The sequence below is a fragment of the Giraffa tippelskirchi genome, chromosome 8 (assembly GCF_054371585.1).
Source record: "Giraffa tippelskirchi isolate mGirTip1 chromosome 8, T2T-mGirTip1v1.2.pri, whole genome shotgun sequence".
In the NCBI taxonomy this organism is placed as follows: domain Eukaryota; kingdom Metazoa; phylum Chordata; class Mammalia; order Artiodactyla; family Giraffidae; genus Giraffa; species Giraffa tippelskirchi.
In genome coordinates this window covers 94,332,132-94,354,337 of record NC_137282.1, presented here as the reverse complement: position 1 = coordinate 94,354,337, position 22,206 = coordinate 94,332,132, and the positions used below count along the sequence as shown (strand labels likewise).

The following is a 22,206-nucleotide window of genomic DNA, read 5'->3' as shown; positions in this document are numbered from 1 at the left end:
AAATATTCCTTACAAAAGGGTAACTCCTACTTCTGTGTCTGCTGTTTCTCAAGACAATCAGCTCAAAATAAGCCTTATGCCAAAGACCCATATTCTGCTCCCCTTCAGTATTTGTTTCCTTGGCTCTTCTCCTGCAAGGTCACCTCTGGCAGACTGTCCCTCAACTGAAGATTACATCTTCTCTCAAGGCAGTTCACTACTCCATGACTCTTTTCCTCTCCCAGAGCCACAGGCCTAGAGATGGAAACAGAGCTGCTGATAGCCACCCTGGGCCACTGTACTATCTCTTCTGCTTCTTTATGATCACACTCCTGCAAATAAGCCCTTTCCAAATCACCCTAATTTGGGTGTGATATCTGCTTCTCAGACTGATAGAGCTTTCTGTAAAACAGAGGTGAATAAACTGAAAGACAAAACCTTCTTTTCTCCTCCACCTGGAAAAAGGGTCATAGATAGTGTCCACAGTACACTGGACCCTAACATGAAAAGCCCATGTCAGATGAGAGAATTTTTTTAAAAGTGCCACTTGTCCTTAGAAATCACTCACTTAAATAATAATGTAGGCATTTTTATTGCTTTGGGGGGTCTTTTTCATCTTTGCTTCCTAATTAAATCTTAGAATCTGCAGCCACAGAATAGAAGTCAGCTTATTAATTGAAACCTGTCTTTGTCCATAATTTTGACTGCCCTGTATTTCCACCTGTGCCATCGTCAGCAATGTGTCATGCTTTTGTTTTTTCAGAGTTTAATATCTGAAAAGTAAAAAAAAAAGGCTACAGTGGTATGGATTTAATCCCCTGGGGAAATACTACAATGTTTAAACATTTGGGGTTCACGGGGTTCCCTTTCCTTTTGCCAGTGACCTCAGCTCCTTGTCTCATTTCACCAGTTCCACATTTAATCGTTTTCTACTTCAAAGGCTAATTGCCTGTTTATTTAATGTCTACTAGCTACTGGGCATAGCATGTTATTTTCCTTCTCAAGGCAACTGATCCTATGAGGCAGATCTAGTCATCTCATTTTTAGAACCAAGGAGACAAGCTCAGGAAGGTCATCCCTTCAATGTGAGCCAGCTGGTGAGTGGCAAAGGATGGGAAGGCACCAGGTCAAAGTGATCCCCCAGAACATAATCCACGCCACCACTGCCTGCTGCCCTTTGACCTGCTCACTCCTCCCACTGTGTACCTTCACCTGAACCTGTAATGCTCCACCTGGAATGTGTTCCTGCCATGATCCTTCTCTCCCTCTGATGTAGACCTCGTCTCAAGCATTTCCTCCATGGCTGACTTTACCCAGCTGTGCATGCTCAGTCGCTCAGTCATGTCCCACTCTTTGTGACCCCCATGGACTGTAGTGCACCAGGCCCCTCTGTCCATGGGATTTTCCAGGCAAGTTTACTCCAGTGGGTTGCCATTTCCTACCCAACTGTGTGGCACAGTTATTAGCAGATTAATACACAGAGATACGAACAAATGCTTTCCAGAATTTCACTCAGGGATATAATCATCTTGCTTGTGGGATGTTTTTGTCTCCTAAGCTAGAACTTCTGTTTCTTAAGCCTGAGACAATTTCTTTAGCACCCCCATCCCACCCCACCATCTCCACAGTCTATTTTGATCTTTTGCACATAGGACATCCTCAACACATGCTACTGACTGACTGGAAGAGTTAAAACACTGGAAATTTCGAAAAGTTTTGCTTGTGAAGGGGAAGTACACCATTCCTCCTGTCCTTTTTTTTTTTTTTTTAATTTATTTTTTTATTGAAGGATAATTGCTTTACAGAATTTTGTTGTCTTTTGTCAAACCTCAACATGAATCAGTCATAGGTATATGTATATCCCCTTCCTTTTGAACCTCCCTCCCATCTCCCTCTCCATCCCACCCCTCTAGGTTGATACAGAGCCCCTGTTTGAGTTTCCTGAACCATATAGCAAATTCCCGTTGGCTATTTATTTACATATGGCCTCCCATCCTTTTTAAAGAAATATTTTCTAAAGAATACTATATTTTCCCTTGTGATATTTTCCCTTGTGATATTTTCCCTTGTGATTTCCCTGAGGAGCTAAACAGGAGATGTCAGTATGACTGGTGGATAGATTCATCTGCACTCCATGCTCTGTTCTGTTCTGTCTGTCATGCATTTATGAATTTTAAAGGAAAGGAAAGTGAATCTTTAGGTCAGGAATTCATCTGTTGAAAGGCTCTGCACAACAGCCTACGGGAAGGAGAGGCCTTGTGGTTTCGTCAAGAGTCGGAACACTGCTTGTGGGTTTTGCCTGACCACTGACTTTCTTAGAAGGGGGCTTTGGTTGTTTGCTCATATTCTATGCCTCAATATTAAATCTCAAAATGAAGAAAACTCCTTCTTGTCTAAGGACATGGGGTGCAGGGTAAAGGGACACTGCAATTCAAAGATACAACTAGCTCAATGTGATGTGAGGGGCCCTGGAGAGACTCCTCACCCCTCAAATATCTCCCGTTGGCCTGCTTGAGGACAGAAAAAGAAGGTTCATCTTCATTTGGGCGGCAAGGGCCTGGTTAAAATACAAATGTGTTATCTAGGAAGACATGATACTATTTTGCTTTTATTCCAAGATCACATTTCACCCACATTTTAATGTTTCTGAACCAAGCAAAATGTGTTTTTATAATCAATGTGACTCATTACTGTAGTAGTGCTTATTTCTCATGAACAGCTAAGTTCATTATTATTAAATAGATAAGAACCTCTGGAAAACTTGCTAAAACTTGAGACACCTGGGCCCCCTAGGAACAGGTGCCTATTCAGGAGGCCTAGAAAGTGACGGGAAATTTGCATTTGCAACAAGCACCTCCAGGAGATTCTGAGCAGGAAGCCCTGCTTCAGGAATCTCCCAGTCATTTTCTGCATTCAGAGAATATGATCTTTATGGATCTTAATAGTCAGTTTGTAAGTTGTGTCCTATGGAAGCTGCTTGGGTCCTCAGTCACTGGGTGTACAATTCAGAACCAGGCACTGGGGAGAGAGTTGCCCTTTGAGCATGGCGATCATGGGTCCTGCGTTTTCTCAGTTCAATTGTGCTCTGCCATTTTTCCCTGAAATGCTCTTATTTTGGCATCTAAACTCCATCTCCCAGATGCCTTTCACTTTCAAATATTTCACAAAGACTTGAATAAATTAGGTGAGTTTCTGTCCTTGAGAAACTTACTCTAGTGGGTAGATCTTGCAAACTGACCTGAGCAGGATTCAGTTCAGTTCAGTCACTCAGTGGTGTCTGACTCTTTGCGACCCCATGAATTGCAGCACGCCAGGCCTCTCTGTCCATCACCAACTCCTGGAGTCTACCCAAACCCATGTCCATCGAGTCGGTGATGCCATCCAACCATCTCATCCTCTGTCGTCCCCTTCTCCTCCTGCCCCCAATCCTACCCAGCATTAGGGTCTTTTCCAATGAGTCAACTCTTCCCATGAGGTGGCCAAAGTATTGGAGTTTCAGCTTCAACATCAATCCTTCCAATGAACACCCAGGATTGATCTCCTTTAGTATGGACTGGTTGGATCTCCTTGCAGTCCAAGGGACTCTAGAGAGTCTTCTCCAACACCACAGTTCAAAAGCATCAATTCTTCGGCGCTCAGCTTTCTTCACCGTCTAACTCTCACATCCATACATGACCACTGGAAAAACCATAGCCTTGACTAGACAGACTTTTGTTGGCAAAGTAATGTCTCTGCTTTTAAATATGCTATCTAGGTTGGCCATAACCTTCCTTCTAAGGAGTAAACATCTTTTAATTTCATGGCTGCAATCACCATCATCAGTGATTTTGGAGCCAAAAAAAATAAAGTCTGACACTGTTTCCAGTTTCCCCATCTATTTCCCATGAAGTGATGGGACCAGATGCCATGATCTTAGTTTTCTGAACATTGAGCTTTAAGCCAACTTTTTCACTCTCCTCTTTCACTTTCATCAAGAGGCTCTTTAGTTATTCTTCACTTTCTGCCATAAGGGTGGTGTCATCCGCATATCTGAGGTTATTGATATTTCTCCCGGCAATCTTGATTCCAGCTTGTGTTTCTTCCAGCCCAGCGTTTCTCATGATGTACTCCGCATATAAGTTAAATAAGCAGGGTGACAATATACAGCCTTGACGTACTCCTTTTCCTATTTGGAACCAGTCTGTTGTTCCATGTCCAATTCTAACTGTTGCTTCCTGACCTGCATACAGGTTTCTCAAGAGACAGGTCAGATGGTCTGGTATTCCCATCTCTTTCAGAATTTTCCACAGTTTATTGTGATCCACACAGTCAAAGGCTTTGGCATAGTCAATAAAGCAGAAATAGATGTTTTTCTGGTACTCTCTTGTTTTTTGATGATCCCATTACTGGTATTAAAATGTGAGCCACTCAGGAATTGTTAAACCAAGAGTGTCAGCTACTCTCCTCCACAACTTTGTTACCTGGTTATGATCAAAGCAAGCGACCAGCAAAATTCTGATGCACTTATAGACACTTATTAATAAGAAGTTTCTATAATATTGCACACAAGGTTCTCTCAAAACAATTACCAGTATTCCAGAGGCAGAAATCTATCACCAGTATAGCCACCATGGGGCAACCAGAATCCTCCAAAATTCATGACAGGACCCAAGACAAAGTAAAGGCTTACCTGAGGATCATTCTAAGGGTGCAGATTGTAATTTTAGCTGAATATGTATGTCCTATTCAGGCAAGAGTGGAAGGTTTCTAAACTATTTGAACTTATGCACTTATCTTGAATATCTTTTTACTTATCAAGGAGATCCCATTTCTAACTTTTATCATGTTAATCAAATGCCACCAATCTCACAAATAAAAAAAAAGTTCTGACATGAACTATGCTAATTGGCAAAGTACCCATATTGATGGAGATGTGAATAACAGAAGCTCTTTGCCTTTGGATTTTGCATCCTTGATTAAAGTCCAGAAATATTTGGTTAGAGCCTAAACTAGGTGGCACCGGCACAAGACAGCACTGTATATTCAGAAGTATTTAGTAATAACAGATCCCTTAGGACTAATGCCTCTGGGAGAAGCATGCAACCAGGTTCTGAGGACACAGACAAGGGAGGGACTATTCGATCTGGCAGATGAGAAGTGACGGGGTAAGGACAGAATATCCTCACAGAAGAGATGGCCCAAGCTGTCTGTGTTTAAATGGGTAGAAATGTATCAATCAAGCAGATTCAGGGTATCCAGGGTATCATAGCTTTGACTAGGTCCATCTAGTCAAAGCTATGGTTTTTCCAGTAGTCATGTATGCATGTTAGAGTTGGACTATAAAGAAAGCTGAGCACCAAAGAATTGATGCTTTTGAACTGTGGTGTTGGAGAAGGCTCTTGAGAGTCCCTTGAACTGCAGGAGATCAAACCAGTCAATCCTAAAGGAGAGATCAGTCCTGAATATTCATTGGAAGGACTGATGCTACAGCTGAAATTCCAATGCTTTGGCACCTGATGCAAAGAACTGACTCCTTGGAAAAGACCTTGATGCTGGGAAAGATTGAAGGCAGGAGGAGAAGGGGATGACAGAGGATGAGAAGGTTGGATGGCATCATTGATTTATACATGAGTTTGAGCAAGCTCCAGGAATTGGTGTGGACAGGGAAGCCTAGCGTGCTGCAGTCCATGGGGTCACAAACAGTCGGACAGGACTGAGCGACTGAACTGAACTGAACTGAACTGAGCAAAGGGAAACAGCGTCGACTTAGCACAAAGTCTTGAGAAGCTACACACCTCACTAGGGGTGGGTAAACATGATGGGGGAGATGGGTTAGAACCATAATCAAGAACTAAACAACAAAGAACCGTCTAGACTCTGTTCTAGGGTTTGTTCTTTACCTGGTGGGCATCCAGAAGTGAGAAAGCAATTTCTTACCCAGTCCAACTTTGGTTCAGAACATAGGTTATCAAACTGTGAGACCAACATAGATCTAGACTGGGTCAGGCTTCTTCTCAAGCCTTTCTAACTGAAGTCCCAGAGTCCTGAATATCCACTCCATCCATATTGTTTCTTTCCATAAAAGATCCAAGTAGTAAGACAAGGGTTCATCGAGTCATTTACTGGTTAGTTGAAAGGGTGATTTGGACAAGTTTCTTTATCTCTCTGACCCTCAGTGTCCTCTGTAAAATGGGGACAATTATATCTTCTTCTAAGGATTGTTATGAAGATCAACACTGTGCCTGGTACAGGGGAAATGGTCAGTTAATTTTATTTTTAGTGTCTATGTCTTTTAAATCTGTATCATTATTTTTCCTTATTTATGAATTCTTAGAATGAATGAGATCTATGTTATACAAGTGGTATCTTATTTCACTATAACTAGAGATTACCATTCACTGACCAACATGCCAAAACTCTTATTCTAAATCCTTTATCTAGAAGTTTAGCCCCGGTCTCCCCGACCCTACTAAATTCCACAAATCTCTCTTATCTCTCTATTGGTCTCATCAGTGTGAGGCTCTCTTGTCTCCAGAGAAAACTACAAGAAATATTTTCTATTTCTAGCCCCAGAAGCAGCAAGAAAATCACAGAAAACAGCTCAAAAGCTCCTTTTCCTTCCTGTTTTTTTTTTTTTAAATTCATATTAATATATATAACTGTTCTAAGCTTTGAAAATCATGATGGCCAGTGGACTAACAGGGCTGCCTTCCACTATCTTAGTCCAAACAAGTCTAACCTCAATGCCCTTGGCAACTGTTTCCTGCAGGAGAAACATCTCTTTTTCTAAGGAAACTACATTAACCCTAACAGGATTTTCAAAGGAAGGCCAGAAATTTCCCCCACCCAATAACCTCAGATATGCAGATAACACCACCCTTTCGGCAGAAAGCTAAGAGGAACTAAAGAGCCTCTTGATGACTGTGAAACAGGAGAGTGAAAAAGTTGGCTTAAAACTCAACATTCAAAAAAAGATCATGGCATCTGGTCCCATCACTTCATGGCAAATAGGTGGGGAAACAATGGAAACAGTGACAGACTTTATTTTCTTGGGCTCCAAAATCACTGCAGATGGTGACTGCAGTCATGAAATTAAAAGACACTTGCTCCTTGGAAGAAAAGCTATGACAAACCTAAAACAGTGTATTAAAAAGCAGAGACATTACGTTACTGACAAAGCTCCATAGTATCAAAGCTATGGTTTTTCCAGTAGTCATATATCGGTATGAGAGTTGGACTATAAAGAAGGCTGAGCACTGAAGAAGTGATACTTTTGAACTGTGGTGTTGAAGAAGACTCTTGAGAGTCACTTGGACTGCAAGGAGATCCAACCAGTCCATCCTAAAGTCAATCTTGAGTATTCATTGGAAGGACTGATATTAAAGCTGAAGCTCCAATACTCTGGCCACCTGAAGCAAAGAGCTAATTGATTAGAAATAACCCTGATGCTGGGAAGGATTGAAGACAGGAGGAGAAGGGGACGACAGAAGGCGAGATGGTTGGATGGCATCACCAACTCAATGGACATGAGTCTGAGCAAGCTCCAGGAGATGGTTAAGGAAAGGGAAGCCTGGCATGCTGCAGTCCATGGGACTGCAAAGAGTCTGACACCACTGAGTGACTGAACAACAACTCCCAAGCCCTCCCAGTTCTGTACAGCCCCTGCATGACACACGCTTGCCACCTGCCCTTGAAGGCATCTGGGTAACCCCCATCAAAAGCTCCAGTCATTATAACAATTTCCACATTACCCCAATAACTAGTTGGCAAGGTCAGGAATGTTCAACCTGAAACCATGTGGGGCCCTATTTGGTTCCCAGGCAGAAGACTTTCTGTCCCCCCTCCCCCCTCCCCGTTTCTTGTGGACAGAACTCCAGCCTCCATGACCTTCCCTGAGGTCCACAGTTGCTAACCAAGGGAGGAGCAGCTGAGAAACCACCTGAGGCAAGATTAAAGGAACCAGGGAACCTCATAAAGATTAGGAGACCTACCACCTTAGGGGAATGCAAACATCTTGTCAGAGACCCCATCTTTGAATCATTGTTATTAAACTCCACCAAAGAATCTCCCCAGGGAGATACATAGTTTTCGAGGCAGAAGCCTGCTATGTCTCCCGTTGCCTGGCAAAGCAATAAAGCTACCCTAAAACTCAAGTTTTACTTGACCTAAAACTCTGAGATTTGATTTGGCATTAGCGTCAGAGAGGCCAGGCTTTCGGTAACAAATCCATAAGAGAAGATTTGCTGTGGGGGTGAGATGATCAAAGGAAGAGCAAAGTTCTCTGACCATATGCTGAGATCAGGAGCACTCAGGTTGGGAAACCAGTGGCTGGGGCCGGTGTGTGGAATGTCCCTGACCAAGCAAAATGTTGGCAGACTGCTTCCATCACTTTCCCCAGAGTCAGTGTCTGCCCTGGTGAAAACTGTAACAAAGACAGCCTTTGTCACAGCCAGTGCCCTTGGACAAGAGAAGGAAGAGGGCCCATGGCACAGGTCTCCGGGAAAACAGAAATAGGCTTCACTATTTCTCACACCTTTGAAATTAAGTGCATGTTGTTTTCCCATATTTATGACAAACATAAAGCCCAGTGCATTTGCTAATAAACCCAAGTGTAAAATCTCAGCTTGCAAGAGGAAAAATTAGAAAAAAAAATACTCTCATCAATTGCTCTTCCACCAAGACGATAACCTGTACAGTCCTTTTTAGAAATATCTCACTACAGACAATAATAACAATAATCACAATGTTAAGTAATGACTAAATAATAAGTATAAGCAGACTTCTTGTTCATTGTGGCTCCTGGTGGTAAATGTCTCTGATAAAGCTTGGAATCCATATTTCATGGTGTGCTGCTCCAGAGACTCGGCCTTACCCCTGGGATTGTAACAACCCATAGTCAAGCTTCTTGAGTTTGATACTTGTGTAGGTTGGGGCAGACAGAGCAGATGTGATGCTCTTTCAATCTTTTATGGAAATTAATATCATCATAGAGGTTGTGAGACATATCACTACACACCAATCAGAATGGGTAAAACGAAAAATAGTGACACCTTCAAATGCTGGTGAGGATGCAGACATTTGTATACTGCTGGTGGGAATGTAAAATGGCAACAATCACTTTGGAAAATAGTTGGGCAATTTCTTAAAAAAATAAAATAAACATGTAAATATAATATGAAACATCAATTGTATTCCTGGGCATTTATTCTAGAGGAATAAAATTTATGTTTACACAGAAATGTGCACTTGAAGTTTATAGCAACTTTATAATAGCTAAGAGCTATAAAAACCAATATAGGTTTGGCCACCTAATGCGAAGAGACTACTCATTGGAAAAGATGCTGTTGCTGGGAAAGATTGAAGGCAAAAGGAGGAGAAGGAAGTAGCAGAGGATGAGATGGTTGGATGGCATCACCAACTCAATGGACGTGAATCTGAGCAAACTCCAGGAGATAGTGGAGGACAGAGGAGCCTGGTGTGCTGCAGTCCTTGGGGTCGCAAAGAGTTGGACATGACTTTGCAACTGAACAATAACATAAAACCAAAGAATGTCCTTCAACAGATAAATGGTTAAACACATTGAGGTACATCCAGACTGTGGAAAAACTACTCAGCCATAAAAAGGAATGAACTATTGATACATGCAACCACTTGGATGAATGTCCAGGAAATTATGCTGCAGTAGCCATCCTGCAGAAATAAGATGGACTCCCATCCAAAATGCAGTGCAAACGTTGATACTGATGACTCTATACACACATCAAGAGGGTATGAAAGATTTATGACTCATATAATATGATTATCAGGAGTCAGCTAGTTGGGCTTACCAAGCAGCCAAAAATGACTTGAGAAGGCAGAGAAAGAAGCCTGGCTTGGGGTTTTTCATTGTGGTTATTATTTATAAGGGTGGAGCTAGGGTGAGGGTTCCCCCACACAGTAGGGGTTCACATGGTTGGAATCTCCCACCGGCACCAAAGGAAAGAACTTGGGCTTTCTAATTAGCTTACCCAGTTTTGGGATGTAAGGGGCAGAGGGAAGGGTGAAGTAGGAAACCGTCAGCAAACATCCAAAAATGGAGTTCGGTTCAATCACTCAGTCAGGTCCGACTCTTTGCAACCCCATGGACTGCAGCACGCCAGGCTTCCCTGTCCATCACCAACTCCTGGAGCTTGCTCAAACTCATGCCCATTGAGTCGGTGATGCCCTCCAACCATCTCATCCTCTGTCATCCCCATCTCCACCTGCATTCAGTCTTACCCAGCATCAGGGTCTTTTCCAATGAGTCAGTTCTTCGCATCAGGTGGCCAAAGTATTGGAGTTTCAGCTTCAGCATCAGTCCTTCCAATGAATATTCAGGACTGATTTCCTTTAGGATCGACTGGTTGGATCTCCTTGCAGTCCAAGGGATTCTCAAGAGTCTTCTCCAACACTACAGTTCAAAAGCATCAATTCTTTGACACTCAGCTTTCTTTATAAGCCAACTCGCACATCCATACATAACTACTGAAAAAGCCAGAGCTTTGACTAAATGGACCTTTGTTGGCAAAGTAATGTCTCTGCTTTTTAATATGCTGTCTAGAGTTGTCATAGCTTTTCTTCCAAGGAGCAAGCGTCTTTTAATTTCATGGCTGCAGTTACCATCTGCAGTGATTTTGGAACCCAAAAAGATAAAGTCTCTCACTGTTTCCCCATCTATTCACCATGAAGTGATGGGACCAGATATCATGATCTTAGTTTTCTGAATATTGAGTTTTAAGCCACCTTTTTCACTCTTCTCTTTCACTTTCATCAAGAGGCTCTTTAGTTCTTCTTTGCTTTCTGCCATAAGGATGATATCATCTGCATATCTGAAGTTATTGATATTTCTCCCAGCAATCTTGATTCCAGCTTGTGCTTCATCCAGCCTAGCATTTCTCATGATGTACTCTGCACATAAGTTAAATAAGCAGGGTAACAATACACAGCCTTGACATACTCCTTTCCTGATTTGGATCCAATCTCTTATTCCATGTCCAGTTCTAACTGTTGTTTCTTGACCTGCATTCAGATTTCTCAAGAGGCAGGTCAGGTGGTCTGGTATTCCCATCTCTTTAAGAATTTTCCACAATTTGTTGGATCTACACAGTAAAAGGCTTTGGCGAAGTCAATAAAGCAGAAGTGGTGTTTTTCTGGAACTCTCTTGCTTTTTCGATGATCCAGTGATGTTGGCAATTTGATCTCTGGTTTCTCTGCCTTTTCTAAATTCGGCTTGAAAATCTGCAAGTTCATGGTTCACATACTGTTGAAGCCTGGCTTGGAGAATTTTGAGCATTAATTTACTAGCGTGTGAGATGAGTGTAATTGTGTGGTAGTTTGAGCATTCTTTAGCATTGCCTTTCTTTGGGATGGAATGAAAACTGACCTTTTCCAGTCCTGTGGTTACTGCTGAATTTTCCAAATTGGCTGACATATTGAGTGCAGCACTTTCACAGCATCATCTTTTAGGATTTGAAGTAGCTCAACTGGAATTCTATCACCTCCACTAGCTTTGTTCATAGTGATGCTTCCTAAGGCCCACTTAACTTCACATTCCAGGATGTCTGGCTCTAGGTGAGTGATCACACCATCATGGTTATCTGGGTCATGAAGATCTTTTTTGTATAGTTCTTCTGTGTATTCTTGCCACCTCTTCTTAATATCTTTTGCTTCTGTTAGGTCCATACCATTTCTGTCCTTTATTGTGCCCGTCTTTACATTAAATGTTCCCTTGGTATCTCTAATTTTCTTGAAGCGACCTCTATAAGCATGGCATTTTGAAAATGCATTTGTTTGCTCCACTGGAATAAAACCTTCAGGAGAGGAAGGACCTGTCAACTAAAAAGATGCACAACGTGAGAGTTGCCAGTTAACCTCGGATAGCTCGGAGAGACTGCTCCAGAAAGGCAGTGGAGGAAGATCAATACATAAGATTTTGGTGAAGGGGGGGGAGTTCAATGCAGTCAAGCACTCATTGTACAAAAGGTTTTCTGCTAGTCAGGAGGAGCTGATGTCACTGTGAAGGGATTTAGTCCTTTTCTAGATATGGAGATGCAAAGATTGGGATCATGAAATCAGTTCCTGAAAATATCTATCTAGAGACTTGTTCCAACCGTTTCCCTGGAGCACAGAGTGCCTCACTCTCCACCCTGAATTCCCCTCGGGGGATGTTGAAGGTCGGCAGCTGCAGCAGCACACGGTTCAATCTCCAAAGAGGCAGATGGCAAGTGCCCTTGTTGTTGTTGTTCAGTCCCTGGCAAGTGCTCTTGGCAAGTGCCAATTTGTAGTTGATGGACCACATCTATCTTTTCTTTCCCTGTGTCCCTAGTACCTAGGACAATCTGGCACATGGTGGACACTCAGAAGTTTTTGCTAGGTAAATGAATGAAGTAGGTCCTCAGCAATTGTTCTCTCTTCTTTACTCTCCACTCCTCTTAAATCAAGGAGCCTTCCTGGTGGCTCAGTTAGTAAAGAATCTGCCTGCAATGCAGGAGACCCAGGTTCGATCCCTGGGTTGGGAAGATCCCCTGGAGAAGGAAATGGCACCTACTGTAATATTCTTGCCTGGGAAATCCTATGGGAGAAGAGCCTGTTGAGCCACAGTGCATGGGGTCATAAGAGTGAGATGGGATTTAGTTTCTAAACCACCACCATATCTCTTACATCAATGACAAACTACTTGAGGGCTGAGCTAGGGCTCATCGTGTAACCTTAGCACTTAGCACACTGAAGACACCCAATAAATACTTATAGACGTAAATCCCCAAGATTTGCTTACAGCTTGATTTTCTCAGTTGAGTTCTCTAGATTCAGGCTGATGATTATGGATTAGTAAGAATGGAAGACTTTTCTCTGGCTTTTTAGGGAGCAAAAGAAAAAGCCCACTGAGGCCAGATGCCCCCTAGGCATCTCCGCCTTTCTTCTTCTCTCATCCTTTTCCCTTTGATTTCTGGACTGAAGCACTTGCCAGAGCCAGGGCTAAAGGAAGCAGAACTGCTGAAAACTCTGTTAAATTACATCATCTGCCTCTGAGAATTGAGGCATGCTGGCAGAGTCTTTGGTTCAGATAAAATACAAGTTCTGATATCCCAAGACTTCTTAAAATTTCAAGTAACAGTCTTTGGAATAAAAATTTTAATGACTTTTAAGTAGTTCTCAGCCTGGTAATTCTGATCACACATGCCATATGCAGGTAAATAATGTATTTTACCACTCCATACTGTATATAATAAATTATACATTCACACTACATATTGTACTTTATGTATAATAATGGGTTACTAAATGGGAATGGCACCAGGAGCCATTTCCATGGATTTTCTCCCCAAATCCTGCCAGCTCCCTTGACTATTAGAACACTCTTTATTTCGGCCAGCAGAATTTGAGACAAAGGAGGATAAGAAAAACCTCCTGGAATCTCAACATCAGTAGGCTCCAGAAGCCTGCCAGATCACAACAACTTCCCCAGGACCCCCACCACCTTCCCTGCTCCTCCCACCCTCTGTATTGGAGCCACTGGCCTTCACCTGGGTCCAGCCTCCACAGTCTACTGCCTATATGGTTCCCAGACAGGTAGCCTCAGGTCAACTCAGGTCAACCTTCACCTATAGAGCCTCAATAACCTCTTCAATTCTGCATTTACCTATATTAAAAGATCTCTTAAGGCTTTATCACTGCCAGGGCTCTGCCTCAAGTGATGGCCATTCTAGTGGGGCGAGCTTTGCTCACTCAGGGAGCACTCCGTCTTGGGTGTGAGGAGGGTAACATTACTGTCTATCAAATGGAAATGCTAGTTTCAGAAACTTGGTTAACAGTTAAACAGAGAATAGGGAGTTTTATAAAACTCCAGTTATGCCTTAAAGCCACACCCAAAATCTGTCTCCAAATTCCTAGTTCCTAATATGCTTTTTTTCCCTTTAAAAAAAAAAAAAGTAGTTTGCAGGGAATTCCCTGACAGTCCAGTGGTTAGGGACTGGGGCTTTCACTACTGGGGCCCAGGTTTGATCCTTGGTTGGAAGACTAAGACTTCACAAGCCAGCAATGTGGCCAAAAAAAATTTGCAATTTTTTCCCAATCACTTGTCATTCTTATTCTCTCATGCTGGAGCAGGCAGAAGAGGGAAGAGGGAAGTGGACCACATCTCAGCTGACAGATCAGTGAGAAGGAAGTAAGCAGACTGAGAAGATCAAGGTCAAGAGGGACAGAAGGCAGAGGCGGAAACCAGGTGGCAGGATGACCCCAGGTGACATTCATCTGCCGTCTCCCCTCCCCCGTCAGTCCTGAATACTCCTCCCCTTTCTGGTGCTGCTGACAGTTACTAGTTACTAACGGTCCTGGAGCAAGTCTACCTCATAGGAGCAGGACAGAAGGGTGGTCAAAACTCTCCTGTCAGGCCAGGCTGCTCCCTGTCCCCAGGCCACATGTAGTATCTGGTCTAATTATAAGGACAGAAAAGTCTGCCAGGTTGTCCTGAAGGAAAAGTTAAAACAGAGACTGTTCTCATACTCTTAGCACTGCTACAGTCTAGCAAACAGGCCCAAAGCAGAGATACAAAGCGACTCAGAGTACCTGGGGTGTCCTGGGTATGCTCTTCATATGTGTCAAATGAATGCATTGATATATACATTGACAGATACAGTGATGATGAATGGATAATGGGATGTTTCCATTGTTGTTGTTCAGTCACTCAGGCTTCCCTCTCCTTCACCATCTCCTAGAGTTTGCTGAAACTCATGTCCACTGAGTTGGTGATGTCATCCAACCATTTCATCCTCGGTCACCCCCTTTTCTACTGCCCTCAATCTTTTCCAGCATCAGGGTCTTTTCCAAGGAGTCAGCTCTTTGCATCAGGTGGCGAAAGTATTGGAGCTTCAGCTTCAGTATCAGTCCTTCCAATGAATATTCAGAGTTGATTTCCTTTAGAATTGATTGGTTGATCTCCTTGCAGTCCAAGGGACTCTCAAGAGTCTTCTCCAACACCACAGTTCAAAAGTGTCAATTCTTCAGCAATTAGCCTTCTTTATGGTCCAACTTTCAACTCTCACATCTGTACATGACTACTGGAAAAACCATAGCTTTGACTATACAGATGTTTCCATGGTTCACCCCTTTTCAATCTACTCACCTGAGTCTGATCTACGGCTGTTTCTAGTCACCAGTTCCTATGATTCACTCATACTACTGAGTAGTACACTCTACTCAGAACACACTGCAGAAACAGGAGGGGAAGGAGCATAGATGTTCCTATTACAACTTCCTCACTATGATGGTTGCAGTCCCATAAAAATCTGTACAGAGGATAGAGTAGATGTTATCTGTCCCAATTACAGATAAAACTGAGATGTAGAAAGTAGATTGTGACTTGCTAAGACCATAGAACAGGCGGTTGGTGGCTGTGAAAGGTCTGAGGACCCAGGACATCAGGTCCCTAAGTTGGAGCACTCTTCTACAGCTGGCTTACACTGCCACAGGACAGAGCAAGCAGAAAATGTGAACTTGACTTCTTCACTTCTTAATCATCCAGACTCCATCATCTCTCACTGTTGAAGGAAAAGCTCTTTCCTACTCATTGTCCTACAACAACCAGATTAGCCAAACAGGCCAGTCCTGAACAAAGTTCCAAAGGAAAGGCCTTTTATTTGTTTGTTTGCTTGCTGGCTTTGAAACTCTCCCAGGACCCTTTGTGTCCACCAGAAATGCTCTCTTAATTCCTGAAAGGTCTTTTTGGTAGAGATAGTAGAGGAAAGAAAGAGCACTGGCCCTCAGGCAGATATGCCTCTAATAACCTCATTCATCTTGCTACAGTTTTTCTTTTTTTTTAAGTAGGACTATATCCTAAGAGAATATATGTCGAAGAAGACTGTTGAGAGTCCCTTGGACTGCAAGGAGATCAAATCAGTCAATCTTAAAGGAAATCAACCCTGAATACTCACTGGAAGGAATGATGCTGAAGCTGAAATTCCCAATACTTTGGCCACCTGATGCAAAGAACTGACTCATTGGAAAAGACCCTGATGCTGGGAAAGATTGAAGGCAGGAGGAGAAGGGGACAACAGAGGATGAGATGGTTGGATGGCATCACTGACTCAATGGACATGAGTTTCAGCAAACTCTGGGAGATGGTGAAGGAGAGGGAAGCCTGGCGTGCTGCAGTCCATGGAGTCACAAAGAGTCGGAAAGGATTGAGTGACTGAATAACAACAATATCCTAAGAGAAGTCTTAAAGTGGGTAAATGATTTTATCCTCTTTTTCACAGGCATTTGCATTTTAAAAGAGGAAGACCAAGATTCTGGAATTGGCTTCGCCAATTGCAGTGCTGTTCGCATTACCCAGGAAAGAGAAGGGACTGCGGAGGTCAGAGATCTTCCCAGCTAATGGTCACCCCCTATTCTGACCACAGGCCAGTCTAGCAGCCAAGAAGAGCTTTGGGAAGCAGGAAGGGAAGAGAGCCCCCACTGTAGAAGCACCACATTGGGGAATGTCACCTCTCAGTTTAATCTCTCTGTCAAGCACACTAGTTGGGGTGGGAGGTAGGTGAAGAAGAGCAAAAACACTTTAAGAGAAGTCTGAGGATCTATCTTGCTTTCTGAGATCAAAACCAAAGTTGACATCCTACTGTATAGAACATGGAAATTTACTCAATGTTATGTGGCAGCCTGGATGGGAGGGGAGTTTGGAGGAGAATGGATTCTTGTATGGCTGAATCCCTTTGCTATTCACCTGAAACTGTCACAACATTGTTAATCAGCTATACCCCAATATGAAATAAAAAGTCCAAAAAACAGTTAACAACATTCAAAAGGAAAAAAAAAACAAAAACAGAACATAGCAGTGGCTCACTGATTTCTTCTGAATCACTGATGAGCAACAGGTTCCCTCTCACTCCTCCTCACCTTCAGTTTTCTGGAGATTGTTTGTGTCTTAACTCTTCTCGCTGCATCCAGAGACAGCAGTTGCTTTGCACAATTTTTGACTCTTGAACAAAGCTGAATGCATACTGGACTGAGGACAAGGCCTTGCACTGGGGCATGGGCTCGCCGCCACCTACCTGCAACCCAGCCCCACCCCAGCCTGACAACAGGGCAGCCCCTCAGGGAAGTGAGGTCAGCCTGATGGCCCCTTCTTGCCTACTCTTTGCTCTTTCTCCCAACTGCCTCAAGAGATTTCTTATTAAACTATCTGTGATTTTAGTACCACCTGCTGCCAACAAATAAGAGACAGGAATAAAGTTGAACAACAGTTCAGTCTTTGTCACTGAATCTCAACCAGGAGTTGGTTTCAAGTCTAGTCACAGGTGTCCTTATAAAAGACACACAGAAGAAAGACAGAGAGGAGGAGGAGGAAATGTGACCACAGGGGCAGAGATCAGGATGATACAATTGCAAGATCAGGAAAGCACCAGAAGCTGTAAGGGATAAGGAGCAGAATTCCCCCAGAGCCTCTGCAGGGAACATCACCCTGCTTCTTCCATATTTCCAATTTCTGGCTTCAGGACTATAAGAGAATAAATCTCTGCTGTTTTAAGCCACCTGAATGGTGGTAATTGGTTGCTCTGATAAAATACAAGTAAAAGACGGTACCGGTGTCCAAACTGAATTCAAGGTTTGAGAAGTTGTGTGGTGTCCCAGATGCACACATCTCACTAGTAAGTGATGGTTATTTAAGAACCAAACAACATGGGTTTTTCTGTTTGGGCTTCCCCAGTGACTTAGATGGTAAAGAATCTCCCTGTAATGCGGGAGACCCCTGTTCAATCCCTGGGTGGGGAAGATCCCCTGGAGAAGGGAATGGCTACCCACTCCAGTGTTCTTGCCTGGAGAAGCCAACGGACAGAGAAGCCTGGCGGGCTACAGTCCATGGGGTCACAAAGAGTTGGACATGACTGAGCAACTAATACCTACTTACTTTGTTTGTTTGTTTTTGCTTTGGTACACTGCATGTGGCTTGTGGGATCTTAGTTCCCCTACCACAGGGATGGAACCCTGGACCACAGCAGTGAAAGTGCTGAGTCTTAACCACTGGACCATCAGGGAATTCCCAAGAACATTTTTTTTCATTCAATTTATATTAGTTTCTCAAATGGTGTACATGTTGCTAGGACCTAAGTACACACTAAATTGTTTGCATATCATTACTTAATAAATAGAATTTTTATTTTTAGGCCTTTCTTTTTGGGCTAGGGACGCTGTGAAGAAATTCCTGAGGCAGTGTGCTGTGAAACAAGGAAGTGTGGGAACTTCTGACACTGGATGCTGGTGTCAGAAGCCCAGGTTCCCTGGCTTTTGCTGCATTTCATCCCTAACAGACTGCCTTCTTACACGTGGTCCAAGGGGGCCCACTACCATGAGAGGAGAAGGGGCAAAGGGAAGCATACTCCTTCCCTTTAGGGTGCATCCTGGTAGATGGACTCATCACATTTGTTTCCAATCCACTGGCCAGAAGGAAGTCAGGTGGCCATGCCTAACTGGTAGGGAGGCAGGCATATGCAAACTGTCCCTTAGGTGGCTGTGTGACGATAACAGTGGGGGTTATTAGTGTGCACAAGAACCAGAGAATGGGTATAAGGGATGAGCTTGTTGTCTCTGGCTTTGACATGAATGGAAAGCACGGGGCTGTATTCCTTCTTTCTCCATAAGTGGTGATGTTACCCACAGTAATATTCATCACTAAATGGACTGAAAGCGAGCACAATAAAATTGGTTGGAATACTGACAAAACCAACAAAAAAGGCACACAGAATTAGGCATATGTAGCAGGCATCTCACAGAGACAGCACAATAAGAGTTTTATTGTTTTAGTTTTGTTTGGGGTTTTTTTGTCTTTTAGAATTTGCTGGGAAAGATTGAAGGCAAGAGGAGAAGGGGACGACAGAGGATGAGATGGTTGGATGGCATCACCGACTCAATGGACACGAGTTTGAGCAAGCTCCGGGAGATGGTGAAGAACAGGGAAGCCTGGCGTGCTGCAGTCCATGGAGTCGCAAAGAGTCAGACAGGACTGAGTGACTGAACAACAAAGAAGTTATCAACAGTCTTCTGTCTACAGAGATAGAAATATTTTGGAGAATAGCCTTTTGTTCTGATAAGAGCTACCCTCTTTTTTTAAGGCCAGACAGTAATAGATTATACCTTTGATTTGACAAGGCTTGTTATTACCTATTAATTGCTTCCCTAACCACTTGTTTATATGCTAATTTTAATATAAGAAACAACAATTACTTTCTTTCTTTTTTTTGAGACTCGAAATTATTAAAAATATTGGATGAATGACAATGGCCTAGACCAAAACTTGATGACAGAGTAAGGCAGTGGGTTCTCAGATTTTAGAATAACCATTTCTTTTCTTTTTATTTGTTTATTTTTGGCTGCACTGGGTCTTTGTTGTTGTGTGCAGGCTTTCTCTAGTTTTGGTGCTCAGGCTTCTCATTGCAATGACTTCTCTTGTTGCAGAGCATGGGCTCTAGGCACGCGTGGGCTCAGTAGTTGTGGTGCATGGGCCTAACTGCCCCAGGGCATGTGAGATCTTCCTGGAACAGGGATGGACCCCATGACCCCTGCATTAGCAGGCAGATTCTTAACCACTGGTCCACCAGGGAAGTCCCAGTTCTCAGGTTTTAAAAATTCACTATGAGAGTAGAGGTTGACTGGCTCTTCTGCCAACATTTAGATACTCAAGGGGAACATTTGCCTGAATGGGTGAAGCTTCAACCCTACCACCTGGAGTTGGGCAAACAGGCTTTTTCCCTAGAAGAGGCACTGTGCAGACAGAGTCAGAATAGTTCTCCATTAACCTAGGTCATTTTTCCCCAGCAAGGGACCCTTCCTCTGCTCTATTTATGCCACATGCATATATGTCAGTTCACATACCACACCACTGCTCTTCTACATCATAAGCTCCTTCCCACCTTAGCTTTCCCTGGATTTGCTGCTGCCCTCATAGAGGGATGACATGGATGAACTTTTGACCTGCTATGTTCCTTATTTCCTTACAGCTAGACTGTAGATGTAGAAAGCTTAGGAGTGGCTAAAGAACATTACAGTGTAAAAGAACTTATAACCTGACCCTAAACTTGGCCATTTCCAGAGTCCTAGGTCATGAGAAGGCAACGGCAACCCACTCTAGTACTCTTGCTTGGAAAATCCCATGGACAGAGGAGCCTTGCAGGCTGCAGTCCATGGGGTTTTGAAGAGTCAGACGCGACTGACCGACTTCACTTTCACTTTTCTCTTTCATGCATTGGAGAAGGAAATGGCAACCCACTCCAGTGTTCTTGTCTGGAGAATCCCAGGAATGGGGGAGCCTGGTGGGCTGCCGTCTATGGGATCGCACAGAGTCGGACACGACTGAAGTGACTTAGCAGCAGCAGCAGCAGGTCATGAGACCTTTGTTTATGCTCCTGCTACAGTCACATCCTTACCAAATAACGTATCCCTCACTCTAGGAATGCTCTCCTATCAATCCTTCACAAGCCAGGCCCCACAAATCGTGCACAATGGTCATCTATTTCAGGGCAAATCCCATGTCCCTTTATTCAAGATCACAGAAGCTAGTGTGACAGAAGACCAAGGGGATGGGACCAGGCCTCAGTGGCTCCCACCCCGCCCCACCCACGCAGCGCAAAAAGATACACAACCTTTGAGCCTTTCTGCTGCTTGACCCTGTGTGGCCAATTCCCCACTCAGTTCTCCCGAGCAGAAACCGGGAAGTTTGTCAGAACATGTAGGTCATCAAATTACCTTTTGACCTTCTTACATTTTATCCATGAGAAGTAAATAGCCAAGACTTCAGGTACATAGAGAAATGTGCCAGGCCCCATCTGGCCTGTCTGGCCAGGGAAATGCAGTCTCGAGTAATACTGAGACGTTTCTACAGCATGGCCTGGGATGGGCCTTAGTACTGGGGGTTTGGTCATCTTCCAAGACCACCCACCCATGTGAGTCAAAGCTGGGCCTCCTCATTCTTCTGGTGGTTAGTTACTGGAACACACACACAAACCTCTCAGTTCTAAAGAAGAGAAACGTCTTTCCTAAGTACCATACAATCTATAATGATTCCCCTAACTGTGAAAAAGCTAGAGACAGCTTTTTGCTGTTGTTCCTGTTGATATTTCCATGTCCCAAATTGTCCCCCATAGATCGTCAGTGCTCAGAAAGCTGGCCTGTTAATAATCCTTTCAAACAATAAAGCCATGAACCCCTAATGACCAGGATCCATTTACACAAAGACTTGATTGAAACTGAAATCGTGGCTTTTTTATCTTGAACTGGATGAAACTTTTAGGTTAGGTATCCTCCTCTCTTAGGCTTCTTGGGTGGCTCAGATGGTAAAGAATCTGCCTGCAATGCAGGAGACAGGGGTTCAATCCCTGGGTCAGGAATATACCCTGGAGAAGGGAATGGCTACGCACGCCAGTATTCTTGCCTGGAGAACTCCATGGATAGAGAAGCCTGGTGGGCGACAGTCCATGGGGTTGTAAAGAGTCAGACATGACTGAGTGACTAACACACACACACACACACACACACACACACACACACCTTCCTCTCTTAGCTCCATAAGCTATTGGGGGTTATATATGGATTGACTATTCCCCTTGATTCAGAGTAAACTCCAGGAATTAGGGGAAATTCTATTAACAAGTTGTAACATCAGGAACCCAGAAACAGCCTCCCTACTGGCTGAGAAGCCCTTGCAGGGAGGACTAGGGCTGTGAAGGGGCTGCTCGGGATCACCCAACCTGTAATAGGTTGCCATCATCAGGCTTTGGCAGTGGCATGGCTACAGCTGAGGTCATTTGAGAGCCTGGAACCCCAGCAAGGTGAGAAGATCCAGGGCTTACCCTTGAGACTGAGTAGGCTCTACTGAGTCTCCAGGCTGGTCATTGGAAGTGGGTCCACAAGGAAGTAATAGGATTATCAATGTTCCTAATCTGAACACGTGGGCCCTCAAGTAGCATATTCTGAGCCAGTGGGTGGAATTACATTACCAACGTACCCAACTGGTGAAGTGGGACATATGGTTCAACATAACTTATTTGATTCCTGAAAAAATTGCTGAGGTAGTACTATTTTTATTCCTAATTTATGCATAAGGAAAATACAGTTTAGTAAAGTAACTAGTCCAATGTCACATAGCTGTGCTCTGCTGTGCTTAGTCACTCAGTCCTGTCCAACTCTTTGCAACCCCATGGATTGCACCCCACCAGGCTCCTCTGTCTGTGGGGATTCTCCAGG

General features: G+C 43.6%; 1 protein-coding gene across 1 annotated transcript in view; it reads right to left on the bottom strand.

The window, feature by feature from the left end:
* The window catches only part of SNX18 (sorting nexin 18), a 96,193-nt gene that overhangs the window by 12,568 nt on the left and 61,419 nt on the right, over positions 1–22,206 (bottom strand). The gene's annotated exons all lie outside the window — the stretch shown is intronic.